Raw genomic sequence first — 23,185 nt, 5'->3', positions numbered from 1 at the left:
TAAGGAAAATAAATTGTTAAAAGCGCGCCTAAAGCAACTAGCGTCTTGTTATTTTGGGGAAAGTCGTAAAAATTCGTTAAACGGCACATCCCGAATTCTAAATACTTTAATATATACATGCATCTAGAGGGCCCCGCAGCTTTGTACATTTTGTTTGTCGAGGCTCGTCTCGTTCTATTTTTAAAAGGAATTTGTGACGTCATGGACATGCATCTCGAACCACGTCACAATCAATGTACCCGTGATTAGAAACACATTTTCGAATCCGTCGAGATTTGGATTTGGGTCACATAAATGCACACCTGAATTTAAGAAGGTAAAATTATTAAATACGCGCTTAAAGAGGCTATCGGGTTATTATTCCGGGAGGGTCGTGAGATTTGCTAAACGACCCACCTCAGGGACTGAATGCTTCAACATATATATATTTAACAAGGGCCCCGCAATTTGTGCGTTTTTCTTTATTTTTTGTCGAGGCTCATCTCGTCCTTATTTTAAAAGGATATCCTATAGCAACTACGTTTCTTGTTGCGTTTGTCTCTACTAATTGAAAACAGTAGATAGCCCTAGTTAATTACATGCTTGCAAGTTATCTATACAGAATTCCGAGTGCTTGCACAAAATCAGAAGCACGGCCACGTACACAGTCGGCCGAGCAAAACTTAAGGGCCCAAATCCAGCCCATGCGTGATGGACCAGACCTGGGCCATTGTTTGTTCGATGCAGGCCTGCTTGGTCTGTTTCGACCCGGGCTCGACCTTCGTGAGGTTGAGATTGCAGTCTCCGTGTTCTTTGTCTTAAAACATGGTTTACCAGTTATATGAAGCAGTTTATCAGAAAGGAAAGAACTTAACTAATAGAGTACGATTTTCATGCTTGGCCTACATTAAAGGACATACTACAAAGTAAAACTAAGTCTAAGATACAACCTATTTCATTGGGAATATTTTCACCTATCAGCATACATATATAAACTATCATTCAGCTAATCTATATTGATATACACTGGGCATACATGCTACTTCTATTGTCAACACAGGAATGAAAATTATTATACAGTACATGATATCTAATGTAACAATCTATGTATGAAAGTCAACTTCAGGTCTTTTCTTTTTGTATTCATGCTCAATTTTCCAATTACATTTGACAGTGTATTAGTTGTGTACCTGGTATAGAGGACAAAAGAAGAAAGGAATGATCAGTTGGGCAGTATGCAATAAACACAGCAACAGCAGATACATAGCAACAACACAGCAACAAACCAACAACCACAAGTGTTTTCCACAGTCCACAGACAACCAGCAACAGTTTCCAGAACAAAGAAAACCAACAGATGGTCGAGCACCAAACAAGTAATCCCAGAAAAGAGTAGTGAAACAACAGAAATAACAGAGTATTCGATGCAGCAACACCAGCAGTTCAACAATCACAAGCAACTCAATCAGGGCAAACAACAGAACTTGGCCAAGACAGCTTGACCAATATGAATTCTTCTGTAGTTTTCAGACAGTGTTTGGTTACAGTGTTTCTGGAAATTTCCTTATATTTTTCAGTTTTCTTCAACTCACAAGACCTCTCTCAAGACTAAATTTTCCAGCCTTTCTCTTCCTCTCCTTTTTTAAGTTCTGAAATAGCCTATTTATAAGCCAAACAACCAGTGCAGTCAAGCTGCCTGGATTCTGCCCTTTGCAGACTGCCCATACCTATCAAATCCCACGCCTAAGCATCTTTTTGATGCCAGCCATTTGTTCCCCACGCTTGGCCTTATTCTTTAATCAAGAGTTATGGGTTCATTTAAGTATTCATTTTAAACCCCATACTCTTGTGTCTTGTTCCCCATTGGCATTAGTTTAATCCTAAATTAGTACCCTACTTGTCAGCTCATTTAAACTAAGTTTTTCTGTTCTTTTCAAACCCCATACTACCCCTGTTAGCCCTTGATTATTACTGTCCTGCCTCACTGCAGTATTAGGGCCTTTTGAACTTCTGGAAGTCCAAATTCAAGACTGCCCTAGCCTGATTCTTTTCATTGTTTACAATGCAGTTATAGGCTAAACTTAGGCAATGTCGAGCATCCAATTATCAATCAACAGGTTCGTTCACTTTGTACGAATTAGAATATTTGGACATTCAGTCGTAGGAAGTCAATCGACGACATTTATCAAGTCGACTATACTAATTATAACAGGTAACAATCAGTCGTTCATATAAACAAATACATACAGGGACCTAAAGGGCTTCGGACAACTTTGGTCAATCACTGGGAACCTATATAGATTATTTATGCGACGACTATCCTAATCGGACATGTTTATCATAGGATACATTCAGAACACAAACAGAAAACAATTGGCCAAATAAAAAGGTCTTTGACAGAGATGGAAGAAATTAGGAAAAATAACAGATAATAACAAACAATCACAACAAATCATGCTAACAACTCAATCAAAACTAAAATAAAGAAAAGAGAACACTTACTGGAAAAGTTTAAACCAAAATGACCCAAGTCCGACTTAGCTTTGACCATTTGAGGCCGAACAAACTTTAACCAGGGTGTTCTCACATGAGAACACCTTGATTAAGGTCTATTAGACCTCGAACCCCTGTTAAGGCCGGCCGGATTCCAAGGCTATTCGTGTTCTAGTTTTTGGATTTTCAGATCTGGTTTTTTAGGAGTTGTGGGTAGATTCGGACCAAACCAGGTCTGGTTTGGTCACGAGGGAGGTCAGGGGAGTGTCTGGTATGAAGATGGTGAGGTTCGGCATAGATCGAGTTTCGTCTCGAATCTTCAAATCCAGATTCGAGACGATGGGAGGTGATTCGAGGTACATGGTTAGTGAATTCGTGCTCAGGGTGGTTGGATGTTTCAGGGGTGTGAAGGGGGTGGTCACCGGCGTTCGTGCCGCCGGGTTCTGGTGAATGGGAAATTAGGGCGGCTGCTAGGGTTTCGGGCGGGGGGGTGTCAAGGCTTGGTGAAGAAGATGAGGAAAGGTGGGGTTCGGATAGGGGGCGTGGGGTGAAGGGTCAAGTTTATATACGTAAAGAGTAATTAGATCCTGGCCGTTGGATGCATCGAGATTGATGGCCAGGATCTTTTACTTAGAACGGAACGACACCGTTTGGCCTCGGTTGGGGGTTGGTTCGGACTGGTTCTTGGGTCGGGTTTGGAAACGGGTTACTGACAGGGAGCCTGGGCCGTTGGATTGGATTGGTTGGAACTGCTGAGATGAGCCGTCCTTGAAACGACGTAGTCTTGGTGTTGGACGACGTCGTTTCGATGACCTGCGGATGGGTCTTGGGTTGGCTGACTTGGACTGGTTTTGGGCCTTCAAAATTTTGAAATATCATAGGCCCAATCCGATTTCTTGCACTTTTTTTTTTCTAATTTTTGAAATACAACTAAATTAAAAATGAATTTGAAATACCCATTAATCAATACTTAACACAATTATTCACACACACATATATATAAAAACTTTTAAATGGTTAAATTACAACCTAGAAATGCATACATATTTTTTGTATTTTGTTTGATAATGATTAAATGCAAAATGGACAGACCCACAAATGACTAACAACACATGTCACGGAAAACTCGAAAAATTGTACAGCGAAGTCATTTATCACTATTTTTTTATTTTCTTTTGGAGCGATTGTCCGTGAAGCAAAAATCACGTGCTTACAGGTCTCGGTGTGGATACGCATAGAGTATTCGCACTATCGAAGAATTTGAAACGAGACTTTCTTCACCAGGTACGTCTTAGATCCGATCTATTGACATGTAAATAAATTTTTAAACACGAAAAGATCTGTCTAGGATTGTTATTGTCTTCCGCTGCGTGTTACGAACACCTATACGCAATCCTACAAAAATTAGAGCAGTGGTTTATTGTGTCTAAAATTTATTTACGAAATATTTTAATATTATATTTGAAGAGTTCAAACCATAATACATGTGTCTTGTGGGATAGTCAAATCGTTTGAATGTTGATATTATTTTATTGTAGATAAAATATGTATTCATATAACTATTGAGATAGTTCATAACTTGAATTTGAAATTATGTATTAGATACGATGGGAATCTATAATCGGTTACATGATTCTATTGTTATTTTTAATTGTTATTAGTTCATGAGATGTTAATTAATAATGATATTCTGGCATGAATTACTTTTTTGTGATATATGTGATATATAGATTAAACATGTTAGAAGAATGTTGAATTTTATTTTTATGTCACGTGCTTGTTCGTTACATAATTTTGAATTATTTATTACATGTGATGTAAATCAATTTAGGACTAAGCATGTAGACAACTTGAACTAAATTCACATGCTATAAAAGATTTGATCTTCATGTTATTAAAAATTATTTTAGTAACAATTCCCTCTTACTAAAATTTGAGTTCTTAAATAATAAAATATAAGATATTTTATTATAAGAGCTATCCATCAAGGTAAATAATTTTACTTATTTCTTGTTTATAAGGAGCGGTCTGACTACCAGGAGACTTATAGTTCGAGAATATATTAAAATTATTTATTGCATTAGATGTATGGATTGAAAGAATTATTCAATTTTACACTAAACGCCTGGACCACCCGGGGGAGTAAAAAATTTAATAAGTTCTTTGTTATTATGATGGTTGAACTCAACTATGCCAATAGGATCGACCTGACTACCAGGGGGCTATTTGACATAGAGTTATTTAAGGAAATTATATGGGGATACAATTGGTAAGAGTACCTACCTTTAAAATATATGTGAGAAACGACTTGACTTCCAAGGAGCTCATATATATTGTTAAAGGATTCCTTTACTCCACTAATATAAATAAAGATTTCGTAAACTATAATGAGGGTAAATAGTTTAAAATAATTAGTGGAAATATCATTTAGATAAAAGTCCATGTCTTTATGATATATGCAAATATGTTCTTATATTATTGCCTTTTCTTTTTTCTATATTTTAGATTTCTCAATATGTCTGCTATATCATTGGTGGAATACTTGAGACCAATAAGTTGGTAGGACCAAACTTTGATGATTGGTACAGAAATTTGAGAATTGTTCTTATGCATGAAAAACTTATTGATGTGATCGATAAGCCTGCCAAGGAAGTCCCAGATGAGGATGATGATGATGCTACCAAGATTTATCAGAAATACTTGGAAGAATGTCTTACTACCAAATGCATCATTCTTGCTTCTATGAATTCTGAACTACAGAGGAAACATCAGGATATGGATCCAACTGCAATCATTGAACATCTTAAGAAGATGTTTGGTACACAAAGCATGACAGCTAGATACCAGTTATCTAAGGCTTTATTTGGATCTAATTTGACTGGAAACTCTCCAGTTGGACCCTATGTCAATCATATGATTGATCTCATTGAAGAACTTGAGAAATTGGGGTGCAAACTGGGTAAAGAGCTTTCTCAAGATTTGATCTTGCAGTCACTATTAGAATCCTTTTCACAATTTGTTATTAATTTCAATATGAATAAAATGGATTGTGATCTTCATGAGATGCTTAACATGTTGATTGATTATGAGAATCAACTTGCATCTGAGAAGAAGAAAGGAACTGTCATGTTGGTTGGAAACTCTTCTAAGAAGAAGAGTAAGGGTAAAAGTAAACCCAAGAAAAAGCCTACTACGCCCAAGGGTGGTGTGACCAAACCCAAAAGGCAAAGAAAGCAAAGCTGACCAATCTGATGTTGTATGTTTCCATTATAAGGAAATATGACATTGGAAGAGAAACTGCCAGGAGTATCTTGCAAATTTAAAGGATAAGAAACAAGGTAAGACTTTAATGAAAAATATTTTCAAGGTTTCTTTAACTACTACTAATTCTTCATTGTGGGTATTAGATACTGGAAGTGGTTATAACATCTGCAATATGTTGCAGGGGTTCCAGATAAGTAGAAAGTTGAAGAAAGGAGAAATTAATCTACAAGTTGGAAATGGTGCAAAAGTTGCGGCCGTAGCTGTAAGATCAATTTATTTAATAATGCCTACGGGCAAAGTACTTATGCTGGATGATTGTTATTACGTTCCTAAATTTGTTTCGAACATAATTTCAGCTTCTATGTTAGACAAACATGGTTTTTGCATTAATATAGGCAATGATATTTGCTCTATTTATTATAGTGATAATTTATATGTGAATGGCAATCTCCAACATGACGTTTATGTCTTACCTAATGTGAATGCTAATTCGATTATGCATGTTTCAAGTCTTAAGAGGAAAAGAGATGATCAAGTAAATCATGCATACCTTTGGCATTGTAGGCTTGGTCATATTGGAGAGAAAAGAATTAACAAGTTGTACAAGAAAGGGTACCTTGACAAATATGATTTTGAATTATATCCAACTTGTGAATCTTGTCTCAAAGGAAAAATAACCAAATCTCCATTTACTGGAAGTGGAGAAAGAGCTTCTGAATTATTGGGACTAATTCATACAGATGTTTGTGGGCCCATGAAAATTCAAGCTAGAGGTGGATATTCTTACTTCATCACCTTCACTGATGGTATGTCAAGATATGGATTTGTGTATCTTATGAAACACAAGTCTGAATCTTTTGAAATGTTCAAAAGGTTCCGTAGTGAAGTTGAGAAGCAGACTGGTAAAAGTATCAAAGTACTAAGGTCTGATAGGGGTGGAGAATATCTTAGTGAAGATTTTACCAAATATCTCAGAGAGAATGGGATTCTCTCACAGTGGACACCTCCAGGAGCACCACAACACAATGGTGTGTCTGAAAGGAGAAATCGAACCTTATTAGATATGGTGAGATTTATGATGGGGTTCACTGATCTTCCAATAAATTTATGGGGATATGCTTTGGAAGCAGCAACATACTTACTTAATAAAGTTCCCACTAAGTCAGTCTCTACAATACCATATGAGATATGGAAAGGATGTAAGCCTAACCTTAAACATATTAAAGTTTGGGGTTGTCCAGCTTATGTTAAGAGACTACAGTCTGATAAACTTGACTCAAGATCAGATAAGTGTAGGTTCATTGGGTATCCCAAGGAAACAATGGGATATTATTTCTGTCACCCTTCTGACCATAAAGTGTTTGTGGCCAGAGGATCAACCTTTTTGGAAAGGTAATTTCTTTTAGAAGGAAATTATAATGGAGAAATAGAACTTGATGAAGTTCAAGAAACTAATGAATCAACACAATATAAAGATCATGAGACCCAAGTTGAAGAACCTTTATTGGATGTTTTGAAGTTGCCAAGGAAGTTTCCATCTTCAACGGTTGAAGTTCAAGAATAGGTTAATGAACCAGTTCTAAACCAAATTGAACAACAACCAAATCCAGCACAAGGTGAAGAGGTTGTATAAGTACCTCTTAGAAGGTCTACACGAGAACGTCATGTACCAACTAGATTAAATTTATTGGTACAAGATGATGTATCAAATAAGGTTGATCATAATGATGATGACCCTAAGACCTATGAAGAGGCTATACAAAGTTCCGATTATGAGAAGTGGCAAAAGGCCATGGAATCCGAAATGGAATCCATGAAGGAAAATAAAGTATGGACTTTAGTTGAACCTTCAAAGGATATAAAATCTATAGGTTGTAAATGGGTTTTTAAGAAAAAGATTGGAGCAGACGGAAAGGTGGAGACCTACAAAGCCCGTCTTGTTGCCAAGGGATATCGTCAGAAAGAAGGAGTTGACTATGACGAGACTTTCTCTCCCGTGGCAATGCTCAAATCTATTCGGATTTTGCTTGCTATAGCAGCATACTATGATTATGAAATATGGCAAATAGATGTGAAAACAGCTTTCCGTAATGGTGAGCTAGAAGAGGATGTGTACATGACACAACCTGAAGGTTTCACATCTTCGTCTAATCATAATAAAATTTGCAAGCTACAAAGATCCATTTATGGACTAAAGCAAGCTTCTCGAAGTTGGAATATTCGCTTTAACAAGACAATTGAAAAGTTCAATTTTGTTAGATGCGAAGAAGAACCTTGTGTGTACAAAAAGGTTAGTGGGAGCACAATTATATTCTTAGTGTTGTATGTTGATGATATATTGCTCATAGGGAATGACATACCGGCATTGCAAAGTACCAAGATTTGGCTGTCTGAACAGTTCTCCATGAAAGACTTGGGAGAAGCAGCTTATATATTAGGAATAAAGATCTATAGAGATAGATCTAGGAAGCTGCTTGGACTTTCCCAGTCTTTGTACATTGATACCATCTTAAAGAGGTTTAACATAGATAATTCCAAAAGAGGTTATCTACCGATAGGCACTGGAATTACTCTCAGTAGGGAGGATTGTCCTAAAACACCTGAAGAGAGAGAACGCATGAGTAGGATCCCATACGCTAGTGCAGTGGGAGCTATCATGTATACCATGACATGTACACATCCTGATGTGGCTTATGCACTTGGAGTAACTAGCCGATATCAGGCAAATCCTGGTGAGGAACACTGGAAGGTGGTGAAGACCATTCTTAAGTACTTAAGAAGGACTAAAGACCAATTCCTCATCTATGGAGATTCTGAGTTGAAACTTGAAGGTTATACTGATGCAAGTTTCTCTTCATATAGAGATGATAGCAAATCTATTTCTGGTTATGTATTCACCTTAAATGGTGGTGCGGTGAGTTGGAAAAGTTCCAAACAAGCTACAGTAGCTGATTCAGTGACTAAAGTAGAATATATAGTAGCTAGTGAAGCTGCTTAGGAAGCTGTATGGATGAAAAAGTTCTTAACTGAACTTGGTGTGGTTCTTTCAATAGAAAGTGCGGTTCCACTGTTGTGTGACAATACTGGAGCCATTGCTCAAGCAAAAGAACCAAGATCACACCAAAAATCCAAACACGTTCTGCGAAGGTATCACTTGATAAGAGAGATCATTGAACGTGAAGACGTCGAGATTCAAAAGGTTGATGGAAAGGAAAATGCTGCAGACCCATTCACTAAAGCTCTTGGCGCAAAGGAGTTTGACAAGCACAAGTGGAAATTGGGAATGAAGTACAAGAGCGATTGGCTCTAGTGCAAGTGGGAGATTGTTAGGGATATAGTAGATATGCCCTAGATCGAATATCATATTTGATGATTTGAACATAATTTTGCGAATGTTATTTGATATAAAATATGTATGGCATTTGATATTCTTTTATCATTGTTATAAATTTCTTGATTAATTTGATAAGGTCCTTGATTAAATTTTGAGACTTGACATTGTGAAAGAGTTCATGATAATGAGAGTGAAGTTTCTTTTAATTTAATCTAAATTTGTTCTTGATCGTAGGATTATTAATTTGCACATTAGTAATCCGGTTAGATCAATATTTATGTGATCGTCTTTATGGGATAAAGATTAGTTGATCTCATTAACTAAATTACATAGATAGATGATGTATATAGAGATATGATCATTGAACCGACTCATTGGATAATTCCTAATGGTTAGAATTACCATAAACTGTCAATAGGATATTCTCTTGAAGAATGTGATGTAAGATTTTCCTTTGACATGAGATCGTCATAGTAATTGACAAGTTATTTATTGTGCTTTGATACCAGACACCTATGGCCCTAGGGCGATAGTTGAAAGGATATTGGGTACGATTAAATGCTTGTAGAATTAGTGAATGATCAAGATGGAATCTGTCAACTCTTGGTAATGAGTTTAAGCTCCATGTTGTCATGAATTATAAACGACCAAATCAAGACCTTGTCCAGGGCAATTGAATGAAAGAAGAAATGAGTTTCTTAGGTCATTCGATGGCCGATTATATTTGACATGAACACATAGTTGGTCGCCTATTAGGATTTGACAGTTGAACCATATCCTAGGGTGACTCAGAGCTATAAGGACGGAAGGAATTACTACATTATTCTTCTACTGGTTCTTGAGAGTAAATTGTATACTTCATTCTATCCGGTCGTTAAAGAGTGTTGCTAGACGCCACCCTTGATTAGTATATTGATGTGATCAATTTACTACCGCCTTAGTATTAAACCTATGGGGTCACACACTAACGAGTGTTCTGATCTTTGCTAAAGGATTAATTATTTTATTATTTGATAATTAAATTAAAGAATTTAATTAGTCAAATATATTAAATTATTAGTCCAAATGTAATATTATTATATTCTTTTCTAGCACAGAGGATATAATTAATATTGTGAATAAATTGATTTTCTATTTGGAATAGTAAATTGAATTATATTTCTTGACTAACCATTGGATAAACTAATTATCAAATTATATATATATATAAACTAATTATCAAATTATATATATATAATTGGTAATACTATGTGGGCACAACAAGACAAAAGGAAAAGTTTGTCGTTGCTGCGTGCCTCGTTAATTCTCGTTAGGAATGAGATTTGTTTTCCAAAGGAAAATTATGGAGAAGTCCAAATTTGGTCTTGTGCTACAGTAGGTCACCGCCTCAAATTTTCCTAAACCTTCTGGGAATGAATTATTAATTGGTACTACAATAAATACCTATTAGTTCTAAACATGAGTGGTGTGAAAAAAGCATGTAAGTGTGCTGCAAAAAGTCAAGAACTATTCTTTATAAGAAAATTAGTTTTCTTCTTTTACTTTCAGGCTGAAACTTTGAGAAGAATTTCAGCATAGTAATTTTCGTTCAATTTGTTCATGGATTTCATGGATCAAAGAGTTGATAGTAAGGATCGGTCTCGGTGTGGATACGCATAGAGTTTTCGCACTATCGAAGAATTTGAAACGAGACTTTTTTCACCAGGTACGTCTTAGATCCAATCTATTGACATGTAAATAAATTTTTAAACACGAAAAGATCTGTCTAGGATTGTTATTGTCTTCCGCTGCGTGTTACGAACACCTATACGCAATCCTACAGTATCACCTCCATCTATGGCATAGTATCCAACCATCTTGAGTTCACCGAAGCCTTATTAATCCTACTATGGATATAGTTATTAGTCTAGATATACTTTCTTCCAATAGTTTTCAATTCAATTAGCCTCATATCCACCATGAAATTTGAGAAGACCTTGGTTTCCATCTCCTGAATTTGGCTCCCATTATACCTGTCATCCATATTTAGAACAGTGTTATAGTCCCACATAGCAATCCAAGGGCCATTAATTGCATTACACACTTGCCTAAATTCCTCCTATAAGAGTCTTCTCTGCTCCACAGTATGCAAGCCATATACAGCTGAGAGCACGAACTCTATATTCGTATTATGTATCAAAACTCTCCTTGTAATAATCTGTGATGAAAAGCTGAGCATGTTAAAATCCAGCACTTTTGGATCCCATAACACCCATATTCTACCCCTACTACTTGTTGCATAATTATCAACCCACTTCCAGTTACTAGTTATGTTCTGTATCACTTGTGTTGCTTTGTGCTCTTTCACCCTATGTTCAATTACTGCAACTAAAGCTACTTTATTCTCTCTAATATATTTCTCTATTTCCTTATGTTATATACTTTATTCAAGTCCCTAACATTCCATGTAACAACAATCATATAGGAATAAATGGGCCATGAAGATCAAACTATACCACCCTACTACTCGGTTCTCCAGCAGCTTCAACTACTTTCATGACATGGGAGCTATATTCAGTCAGATTACTAAATCTATTTGATGTTATTACGACCTTATTTGATTCCTGCTTTACACCTTTAGTCGAAGATTTTCCATTCATAGTCTGCCATCCATCTTCTTTATTTTGATCCTTTATTGCATACTACTAGTTTCAGAAAAAAGTGACCACAAAAAGCGATCAAAGTTGGTCGCTTATAGACCTAAAAGCGACCAAACATACCTGGTCGCAATATTGCTAGTCCCTTTATTTTAGGGACCAAAGTTGGTCGTTAATTGGCGACCAACTTTGATCTCTAAGGTAAAAGGACCAAATATTCCGGGTAAAGACTATAGCGACCAACTTTGGTCGCTTTATTATTTTAATAATATATTTTTGGCAACCAAAGTTGGTCTCTAAATGTAAAATATGTTTTTTTAATTATTAATCATAAAAAAGCGACCAACTTTGGTGTCATGACCCGGATTTCCCACCCTCGGGAGTCATGATGGCGCCTACTAATGAGAGCTAGGCAAGCCAATCCTTAACTGCTTACATCGTTAACAATTACTTCTTTTAACAATTATCGGCGATAGCATGAAAGCAACGAAATTAAATAAATATGCGGAAGACTTAAATTTAAAGAAAACTGAGCAATAATGCAAGAATCAACATATACCTAAGAACTGTTTGAAAGAAAATACAATCGGTTTGAAAGAAAATATAAACTGTTTGTCTCGAATATATGAGATAACAGACGGAAATAAAAGATAGAGGAGACGCCGGGCCTGCGAACGACTATAAGGCTACCTCAGTGTCTCACTGAACTGAAGGCTGGCTCCCACGCTACTACTGCTGTCCAAAACCTGGATCTGTGCAAAAGAGCACAGAGCGTAGTATCAGCACAACCGGCCCCATGTGCTGGTAAGTGTCTGGCATAACCCCGGCGAGGTAGTGACGAGGCTAGGACCAGACTCCAGATAAACCTGTACAGTTATATAATATATGGCGGAAAAGTAAACAAGTAATAAGCAGTTAAAGCTTGGGAAGGGGAACATGCTTCGGGGATAGTAGTTAAAAGAAATAACAGGGAATTATAAGGAAGCTAGCACTATAACTTCTATTACAAATGAAGAAAATAAAGGCAACTTTCACTTCAAGTTTCCTCTTGTTGCAGGCGTGCAACCCGATCCCATTTCTCATATCTCGTGATAGGCGTACCACTCACTCCCATTTCATTCTATCTCGTGGTAGGCATACCACCCGCTCCCATTTCATTATATCTTGTGGTAGGCGTACCACCGGCTCCCATTTCATAATATCTTGTGGTAGGCGTACCACCCGCTCCCATTTCATAATATCTTGTTGTAGGCGTACCACCCGCTCCCATTTCATTATATCTTGTGGTAGGTGTACCACCCGCTCCCATTTCATTATATCTTGTGGTAGGCATACCACCCGCTCCCATTTCATTATATCTTATGGTAGGCGTACCACCCGCTCCCATTTCATAATGTCTTGTGGTAGGCGTACCACCCGCTCCCATTTCATCATCTTGTGGTAGGCGTACCACCCGCTCCCATTTCATAATATCTTGTGGTAGGCGTACCACCCGCTCCCTTTTTATAATATCTTGTCGTAGGCGTACCACCTGCTCCCATTTCATCAATCTTGTGGTAGGCGTACCACCCGCTCCCATTTCAGTTCATCACACAATCACAAGAAATCCCGACAAGAACATAAGTAATATAATAACTTCCCGACAAGGGAACAAGGATATTGAAATAGTCATCCCGGCAAGGGAGAATCAGCTATAACCAATCTCACTTTGCTAGTACTCAGTTCAATTAATGGAAATACTTAATCATAGAGGATCATTAATTAAAGTATACAAGGTGTCATTCAAAAACACAACAACTTTCAAGTTAAGACCCACGGTCATGCTTGACACCAACGTATAGATACTCGTCACCATGCCTATATGTCGTACTCAACAAGAAACAAGTAGCAAATATGACTCAACTCCTAATCCCTCAAGCTAGGGTTAAACCAAACACTTACCTCGATGCCTTGAACACCATTCAAGTCTCAATTATAGCTTTACCTCTTGATTTCACCACCAATCCGCTCGAATCTAGTCATAAGTTACTTTATCACATTAATAAATACTATATGAATCAATCCCAATGCATGAAAGTGCGTTTTCTAAAGTTTTACCCAAAAGTCAAAATTCACCCCCCGGGCCCACGTGGTCGCAACCCGAGGTTCGGACCAAAACCCAATTACTCATTCCCCCACAAATTCAAATATATGGTTTGTTTTGAAATCGGACATCAAATTGAGGTCCAAATCCCTAATTTTAGAAAAACCTAGGTTCTACCCACATCACCCAATTTCCCCATGAAAATCTTTGATTTGAAGTTGAAATCATGTTAAAAGATGTTAAGAAGTGAAGAAAATAAGTTAGAAATCACTTACCAATCGTTTCGGAGAAGAAAAGTTGTTTGGAAAATCGCCTCTTATATTTTGGGGTTTTAAAAAGTGTAAAATAACTGAAATTCATGTGTATTTATACCCCTCTGAAGTTCCCACCGCGGACCGCACAAGAAGGACCGCGGCCGCGCATTCTCCCTGAAGACCTGCGGATCATTGCCCCATGCGGACTGCACCAAGCCGACCGCGACCGCACAACACCCACCACGGACTGCTCAAGGCGACCGCGGCCGCGTAGGCCCCTCCGCGGCCTCACGTGATTGCTCGCGGACCGTGCAAGAGGGTTCAGAGACCTGTCAAAATTCCTGAACCTGCAACATCTGATCTTCTAAAGCCTAAGGCATCCCGGAACCTACTAGAAACTCACCCGAGCCCTCGAAACTCTAAACCAAGGAATGCACACTACCTCAAAAACACCCTACGAACATATTCGTGTGATCACATCACCAATATAACATCATGAACATTGAATTGAGCCTCAAGATCCATGAAATTTCTTAGATTTCCTTTTAAACATCAATTTTCCCAATTTGGGTCCGGATCACGTCAAACGACGTCCGTTTTTGGCTTTGTACGGGAGGCGGTGTAGATCTCCGGTGGTTGGTTCGAGCCCGGTGAGGCTAGACTATAGGGGACAGATTTGGTTCAGGATGCCTTAGAGAAGGTGAAGGTGATTCAGGAGAGGCTTCGTACAGCGCAATCACGTCAGAAGAGTTATGCGGACCGGAAGGTTCGAGATGTGTCCTACATGGTCGGTGAGAAGGTCTTGCTGAAGGTTTCACCCATGAAGGGTGTTATGAGATTTGGGAAGAAAGGCAAGTTGAGTCCTCGGTTCATTGGGCCTTTTGAGGTGCTTCTGAGGATTGGGGAGGTGGCTTATGAGCTTGCTTTGCCACCCAGCCTGTCGAGTGTGCATCCGATATTTCATAATTCTGTGCTCCGGAAGTATATTAGGGATCCGTCTCATGTTTTGGACTACAACACGGTTCGGTTGGATGATGATTTGACCTTTGATGTGGAGCCAGTAGTTATTTTGGGTCGCCAGGTTCGGAAGTTGAGGTCAAAGGACATAGCTTCAGTGAAGGTGTAGTGGAGAGGTCAGCCCATGGAGGAGGCTACCTGGGAGACCGAGCGGGAGATACAGAGCAGATATCCTCATCTGTTTGAGGCTTTAGGTATGTTTCTTGACTCGTTTGAGGATGAACGTTTATTTAAGTTGGGGAGGATGTGACGACCCAGCCAGCCGTCTCATGAGTTACCGCTCCGTTTCCCCCATTTCAGCTTCTTTACGCTTCGTTATCCGTGTTTTATGTGATCGAGTTGATTAGTTCGAGTTCGGAGAGGATTTGGTAAGAAATGAGACACTTAGTCTCTCTTAAGAAGGCTTAAGTTGGAAAAGTCAACCGAATATTGACTTATGTGCTAGAAGGCTCGGAAGTGAGTTCTGATGGTTCGGTTAGCTTCGGGAGGTGATTTGTGACTTAAGAGCACGACCGGAATGGGTTTTGGAGTTGTAGAGAAGATTTAGGCTTGAATTTGCGAAATTGATATTTTGGCAAATTCCGGTTGATAGGCGAGATTTTGATATAGGGGTCGGAATGGAATTCCGAGAGTTGCAGTAGCTTCATTGTGTCATTTGGGATGTGTGTGCAAAATTTCAGGTCATTCGGACGAGATTTGATAGACCTTTTGATCGAAAGCATAATTTAAGAGTTCTTGGAGTTCTTAGGCCTGAATCCTATGTTAAATTGGTGATTTGATGTTGTTGTGAGCGTTCCGAAGTTTTGAGCAAGTTTGAACGATGTCATGAGATGTGTTGGTACAATTGGTTTGAAGTTCCGGGAGTTCCGGGTAGGTTCCGAGATGTTTTAGTGCAAAAATCATAGCTATAGCAGGTCTATAGGGGTTGCAGGCCCCAGAACTCACCTATGCGGTCCGCACAAAAATAGGTGCGCCCGCGTTGAGTGCTGTGCGGACCGCACAAAAGCGGCCGCGGCCGCGGTAGGTGTCATGTGGACCGCACAAAATGGTGTGCGGCCGCGGTGGGGAACGATCCGCTGGTCCTACTTCGGAAGCTCATATCTTTTAATACACAAAGAATTTGGAGGTGATTCATAAACGAAAGTTGTAGCCCTTCGTGTATAGTTTCCAGAAAGGTAAAGATACCGCCATTTGGACCTCTGTAAAAAAAAGTTATGGCCAAAATACTAAAGCCTGTCACTGTAGAGGGAGGCATGTGCAGCCGCACGTTGCCTTTGCGCGGACCGCACTGGCTTGCGCGGACCTCATGACTTTTGGTGCGGCCCGCGGTAGCTGAAACCTGAGAGGTACCTATAAATACGAGGTTTTGGGTTTTATTTAATATTTTGACCTAGAGAGCTAGGATTTTGGCAATTTTTTGAAGGTTTTTCAAGAAATTCATTGGGGTAAGTGATTTTAACTCAGATTTGGCTAGAATACATGAATCTATCACTGCATTCATCATTTAATTCGTGATTTGAGATGGAATTTGGGAAGAAAATTGTGAAACCTTTCAAAAATGTAAAACGATGATTTGAAGGACCAAATGGTATCGGAATTGGATAATTTTGGTATGGTTAGACTCGTGAGGGTATGAGGATTTTGAGAATATAAATTTTACCCGATTTCGAGACGTGGGCCCGGGTCTCGGGTTTTGCTAATTTCGATATTTTTGATATTTTTTGAATGTTTTCGCTTGGGCTTTGTTCCCTTAGCATATTGTGACGTATTCGTTCTGATTTTGGATAGATTCGACGCACGTGGAGGCCAATTCGAGGGACAAAGGCATCGCGAGCTAGAGAATTAGCTAGTTCGAGGTGAGTAATGGTTGTAAACAATGTCCTGAGGGTTTGAAACCCTGGGTTGCACATCGTAGTGCTATATTGAGGCAAGATACGCGCTGGATGATGAGCGTGGGGTCTTTCACCACTGTGGATTGTGAATTGGTCCATCCCGATTGATGACTTTACTGAATATTTGACTGAAATTCATTTGTTCTCATCATTATTTGGGTTGATTTCCATATTTGGGCTTCGTGCTAACTATTTGAACCCTCCGGGGATTTTTATCACTGCTTCCTTACTGCTTGACTTATTATTTGAACTCAGTCCTGTTGATATCTACTATTTTACAAACTCAGCCACTTTTACTTAGATTTGAAACTTAAATGATATTTCTACATCATGCTTTGGGCTGAGAACTACTGTTGTACTAATGCCCAAGGGCTTATGATGATTTTTGGACTGAGTGAGGCCGAGGGCCATATGTGAGGATATGCTGAGTGATATGAGGCCGAGGGCCTGAGATACTATTTCTATCATGCGGTGGCTTGAGTGATGTGAGGATATGCTAAGTGATGATGCCACGAGGTGGCTTGATATAGCGCTTAGGTCGTAAGAGGCCCCTCCGGAGTCTGCACACCCACAGTGAGCGCGGGTACCCATGTGATTTGAAATAGTGGTAACAATGACATTGTATGATGCAATTTGGTCAGGTGACAATGGCTGACCATTATGCTGAGTGATTATGAGGTAGCCCGAGAGGCTGATACTGTACTAAGAGTGAGCCCGAGGGGCTGATACTATGTTGAGCGATTGATACTATGCCCGAGGGGTGGATTTCTACTTGTTAATTACCTGTTTTACTTGTTTTAAAAAGGAATATCATTTGATTTCTTCACTGTTTTACCGCTTTAAGTGATTTTACTGCTTGATATGGAATTGCTTTGTGCCTTTACGTGTTTTCATACTTTCAGCCATTATTTGTAATTATTACTCACTGAGTTGGAGTACTCACATTACTCTCTGCACCGTGTGTGCAGATTCAGGTATAGCAAAGTCCGCACCTGAGCGCTGATTCCTTCCAGGCTAGGTAGTGATTTGGAGTTACGAGGTAGGTGTTGACGTTCGCAGCCCCTTGTCTCTCTTACCCTCTATCATTTATGTTTTCTTCAGACTTCTGTATCGGATTCCGTACTTTGTAGACCTATAGCAGATTCGGTAGTAGCTCATGACTTGTGACACCCCGGTTTGGGCTGTGTCAGGATGGTTTCTGCTCTTATTATCGTTAAATTCCGCAATTTATGAATATTATGCTATATGTTACTACTGTTTATGGTGATTGACTGTTTAAAAGAGGTGTTTCGTTTTGGTCTGGCTGGCTTTGTCTCCGTGAGAGGCACCATCACGACCGGGTTCGGGAATTGGGTTGTGACAAGTTGGTATCAGAGCCTAGGTTACTTAGGTCTCACGAGTCATGAGCAGCTTTAGTAGAGTCTCACGGATCAGTACGTAGACGTCTGTATTTATCCTCGAGAGGCTGCAAAACCTTTAGGAAAGAACTTCACATTCTTGAATTCTTATCGTGCATCCTTGATTCAGCTTGAAAAGTAACTCTTGAAATTCCTTCCACGTGTTCGTATGCGCGTATGAGCGCTCAGTATCAGATGTGCATCAACGGCTTGTGATTCCCCGATTGAGGGGCGAGATGTGATCTCTATGAGTTGATGTTGGGCCGGTCTGGAGGACTTGTGGTTGGATCTTTGCCTATGGCTTGAGCACCGAGGTGTTGATTGTGTGAGCAAGTGTTTTGAACTTATATTTTCGGTATTGCCCCTATTGGTTTGAATGACGGCTGGATAGCTACGTGATGAGTATGTTAGTACTGCGAGATGTATCTATATGACTCGGAAGTGGCGAGGAAGGTCTGCTGGATGATAGATGAACCATTAAGTGTTTGATTTCCATTGTAATTGGATGTGTAGCCCCGAGTTATGGGCGCGTGAATAATCTTTTCATGTCTCCTATTTGGAGTGAAGTAAATTTCATGTTACGGTATGAGTTTAGACTCAGGAAGATTAAGTGACTATGTAATGTGTATGACAGTGGAAGGTATACAAGATGTTAATTGGAGAAAAAAAAGGTGGGTTATCTCCTGCGGAGTGTTCTAAGGTGGTGTGATCCTTATGTTGTCTATTAGAAGATCTCATTTACAAGTGAAGAATATGCATTGAAATCTAAATTGTGCTGCCTAGAGAGTGGGCTTAACTATTGTGTGAGTGAATGCAAGAATTGCAGAAGAGTTAAAATTCCAGATGATTTGTGTTTCCATAAGCTTATGAAGGAGTGAGTTCAACCTCACTATGGTATTGCAGCAACAATAGAGTATGTGCGTTATGATTTATTGAGTGCATTTTGTTGCTTTGATCCAAGTTGGGGAGTTTGTTATTAATTAAGTTGATTGCACGGTTAAGTGCTATATTGTTCCAGTATGCCACAGAGATGCCTCGGTATTATTTGATCCCGGTTCCACCTTTTCTTATGTGTCATCATACTTTGCTCGTTATTTGGGTACGCCCTGTGAGTTTCTTGCTTTACCTGTTCATGTATCTACCCCAGTGGGCGATACTGTTGTTGTAGACCGTATGTACCGGTCATGTGTGGTGACTATTGGGGGTCTGGAGACCCGAGTGGATCTATTGCTATTGAGCATGGTGGATTTTGATGTCATTTTGGGCATGGATTGGCTATCTCCGTGTCGTGCTATTCTAGACTGTCATGCTAAGATAGTCACTTTGGCTATGCCGGGTGTACCACGGATCGAGTGGTGTGGTGTGACTGATTATATCCCTAGTAGAGTGATCTCTTTCTTGAAGGCCCAACATATGGTTGGGAAGGGTTGCCTTTCATATCTAGCATTTGTGAGGGATGTTGGAGCTGAGACTCATACTATTGATTCTGTCCCAGTTGTGAGGGATTTTCCCGATGTTTTCCTGCAGACCTGCCGGGCATGCCACCGGGCAGGGATATTGATTTTGGTATTGACCTGGTGCCGGGCACTCATCCCATTTCCATTCCGCCATATCGTATGGCACCAGCAGAGTTGAAGGAATTGAAAAACAACTTCAGGAACTCCTAGATAAGGGGTTCATTCGGCCTAGTGTGTCCCCTTGGGGTGCACTGGTTTTGTTTGTGAAGAAGAAGGATGGAACGATAAGAATGTGCATTGATTATAGGCAATTAAACAAAGTAACAATCAAGAACAAGTATCCTTTGCCTCGCATTGATGATTTATTTGATCAGCTTCAGGGAGCGAGGGTGTTCTCCAAGATTGATCTCCGTTCGGGTTATCACCAGTTGAAGATCAGGGATTCAGATATTCTTAAGACTGCTTTCAGGACCAGATATGGTCATTATGAGTTTCTTGTTACGTCCTTCGGGCTAACCAATTCCCCAGCAACATTCATGCATTTGATGAATAGTGTATTTCGGCCTTATCTGGATTCGTTCGTTATTGTATTCATTGATGATATTCTGGTGTACTCGCGTAGTCAGGAGGAGCACGCGGAGCATTTGAGAGTTGTGTTGCAAAGACTGAGGGGGAAGAAGCTTTATGCAAAATTTTCCAAGTGTGAGTTTTGGCTCAGTTCAGTGGCTTTCTTGGGGCACGTGGTGTCCAGCGAGGGTATACAGGTTGATTCGAAAAAGATAGAGGCATTTTAGAGGTGGCCCAAACCGTCCTCAGCCACAGAGATTCGTAGCTTTCTTGGGTTAGCAGGCTATTATCGCCGGTTTGTTCAGGGATTTTCATCCATTGCATCGCCTTTGACCAAATTGACCCAGAAGGGTGCTCCATTCGTATGGTCATACGAGTGTGAGGAGAGCTTTCAGAAGCTCAAGACAGCCTTGACCACAACTCCAGTGTTGGTTTTGCCATCAGCTTCAGGTTCATATATTGTGTATTGTAATGCTTCAAGAGTTGGGATTGGTTGTGTGTTGATACAGGAGGGTAGAGTTAGTGCTTATGCTTCTCAGCAGTTAAATCCCCATGAGAAGAACTACCCCGTTCATGATTTGGAGTTGGCTGCCATAGTTCACTCCTTGAAGATTTGGAGGCATTACTTGTATGGCGTATCTTGTGAGGTGTTCACTGATCATCGCAGTCTTCAGCATTTGTTCAAGCAAAAGGATCTTAATTTGAGGCAGCGGAGATGGTTGGAGTTGCTTAAGGATTATGATATCACTATATTGTACCATCCGGGAAAGGCCAATGTGGTGGCCGATGCTTTGAGCCGAAAGGCAGTGAGTATGGGGAGTTTGGCATATATTCCAGTTGGGGAGAGACCTCTTGCAGTTGATGTTCAGGCCTTGTCCAATCGGTTCGTGAGGTTGGATATTTCGGAGACCAGTCGGGTGTTGGCTTGTGTGGTTTCTCGATCTTCCTTATATGATTGCATCAGAGAGTGACAATATGATGATTCGCATTTGCTTGTCCTTAGGGATAGAGTCCAGCATGATGATGCCAGAGATGTGACCGTCGGTGATGATAGTGTGTTGAAGATGCAGGGCCGGATTTGTATGCCCAATGTGGATGGGCTTAGAGAGTTGATTCTGGAGGAGGTAGCTCGCGGTATTCTATTCATCCGGGTGCCGCGAAGATGTATCAGGATTTGAGGCAGCACTATTGGTGGAGAAGAATGAAGAAATATATTGTGGGATTTGTAGCTCGGTGTCTCAATTGTCAGCACCGAAGAAATATATTATTTGAACTCAGTCCTGTTGATATCTACTGTTTTACAAACTCAGCCACTTTTACTCAAATTTAAAACTTAAATGATATTTCTACATCATGCTTTGTGCTGAGAACTACTATTTTACTAATGCCCAAGGGCTTATGATAATTTCTGGACTGAGTGAGGTCGAGGGCCCTATGTGGGGATATGCTGAGTGATATGAGGCCGAGGGCCTGAGATACTATTTATGCCATGCGGTGGCTTGAGTGATGTGAGGATAAGCTGAGTGATGATGCCACGAGGTGGCTTGATATAGAACTTGGGCCATAAGGAGCCCCTCCGGAGTCTGCACACCCACAGTGAGCGCAGATACCCATGTGATTTGAAATAGTGGTAACAATGACATTGTATGATGCAATTTGGTCAGGTAACAATGGCTGACCATTATGCTGAGTGATTATGAGGTAGCCCGAGAGGCTGATACTGTACTGAGAGTGAGCCCGAGAGGCTGATACTATGCTGAGCGATTGATACTATGCCCGAGGGGTGGATTTCTACTTGTTAATTACCTGTTAAATTACCTATTTTATTTGTTTTAAAAAGGAATATCATTTGATTTCTTCACTGTTTTACCGCTTTAAGTGATTTTACTGCTTGATATGGAATTGCTTTGTGCCTTTACGTGTTTTCATACTTTCAGCCATTATTTGTAATTATTACTCACTGAGTCGGAGTACTCACATTACTCCCTGCACCGTGTGTGCAGATTCAGGTATAGCAGAGTCCACACCTGAGCGTTGATTCCTTCCAGGCTAGGTAGTGATTTGGAGTTACGAGGTAGCTGTTGACGTTCGCAGCCCCTTGTCTCTCTTATCCTCTATCATTTATGTTTTCTTCAGACTATTGTATCAGATTCCGTACTTTGTAGACCTATAGCAGATTTGGTAGTAACTCATGACTTGTGACACCCCGGTTTGGGCTGTGTCGGGATGGTTCCTGCTGTTATTATTGTTAAATTCCGCAATTTATGAATATTATGCTATATGTTACTACTGTTTATGATGATTAACTGTTTAAAAGAGGTGTTCCGTTTTGGTCTGGCTGGCTTTGTCTCCGCGAGAGGCGCCATCACGACTGAGTTTGGGAATTGGGTCGTGATAGCTTAATTATTCAAAATTCCGCTTTTATCATATTATCGGCTTGTGTTTGTTAAACGAAGCAGAAAAATGAAAGTGTAGCAAGTAGTTAAGGTTTGGCTTGCCTAGCTCCCATTAGTAGGCGCCATCATGACTCCCGAGGGTGTAAAATCCGGGTTGTAACAAGTTGGTATCAGAGCTCTAGGTTACATGGGTCTCACAGTTCACAGACAAGCTTAGTAAAGTCTAAGGGATCGGTACGGAGACGTCTGTATTTATCCCCCAGAGGCTACAGAGTTAGGAAAACTTCACATTTATTCTTTCCTATCGTGTGGTTTGGTCCCTCAATGCTAATCAAACTTATGCTCTATTCTTTCGCAGATAGCGAGAATACGTACTTCCTCATCTACCGCTCAGTAGCCCGAGCCCCCAGTAGCAG

At 39.9% G+C, this 23,185-nt stretch overlaps 1 long non-coding RNA gene across 1 annotated transcript; it reads left to right on the top strand.

Annotated features, from left to right (window-relative positions):
- Positions 1 to 10,305: 10,305 nt before the first annotated feature.
- On the top strand, positions 10,306 to 22,626 carry LOC142182524 (uncharacterized). The gene is made up of 4 exons (XR_012711329.1): positions 10,306 to 10,775; positions 11,535 to 11,626; positions 17,921 to 17,991; positions 22,377 to 22,626. It is a non-coding gene; the product is annotated as an uncharacterized LOC142182524 (long non-coding RNA).
- Positions 22,627 to 23,185: the final 559 nt, after the last annotated feature.

This window comes from Nicotiana tabacum, chromosome 7 (assembly GCF_000715075.1).
Source record: "Nicotiana tabacum cultivar K326 chromosome 7, ASM71507v2, whole genome shotgun sequence".
In the NCBI taxonomy this organism is placed as follows: Eukaryota; Viridiplantae; Streptophyta; class Magnoliopsida; order Solanales; family Solanaceae; genus Nicotiana; species Nicotiana tabacum.
This window is presented reverse-complemented; position numbering and strand designations above follow the sequence as displayed.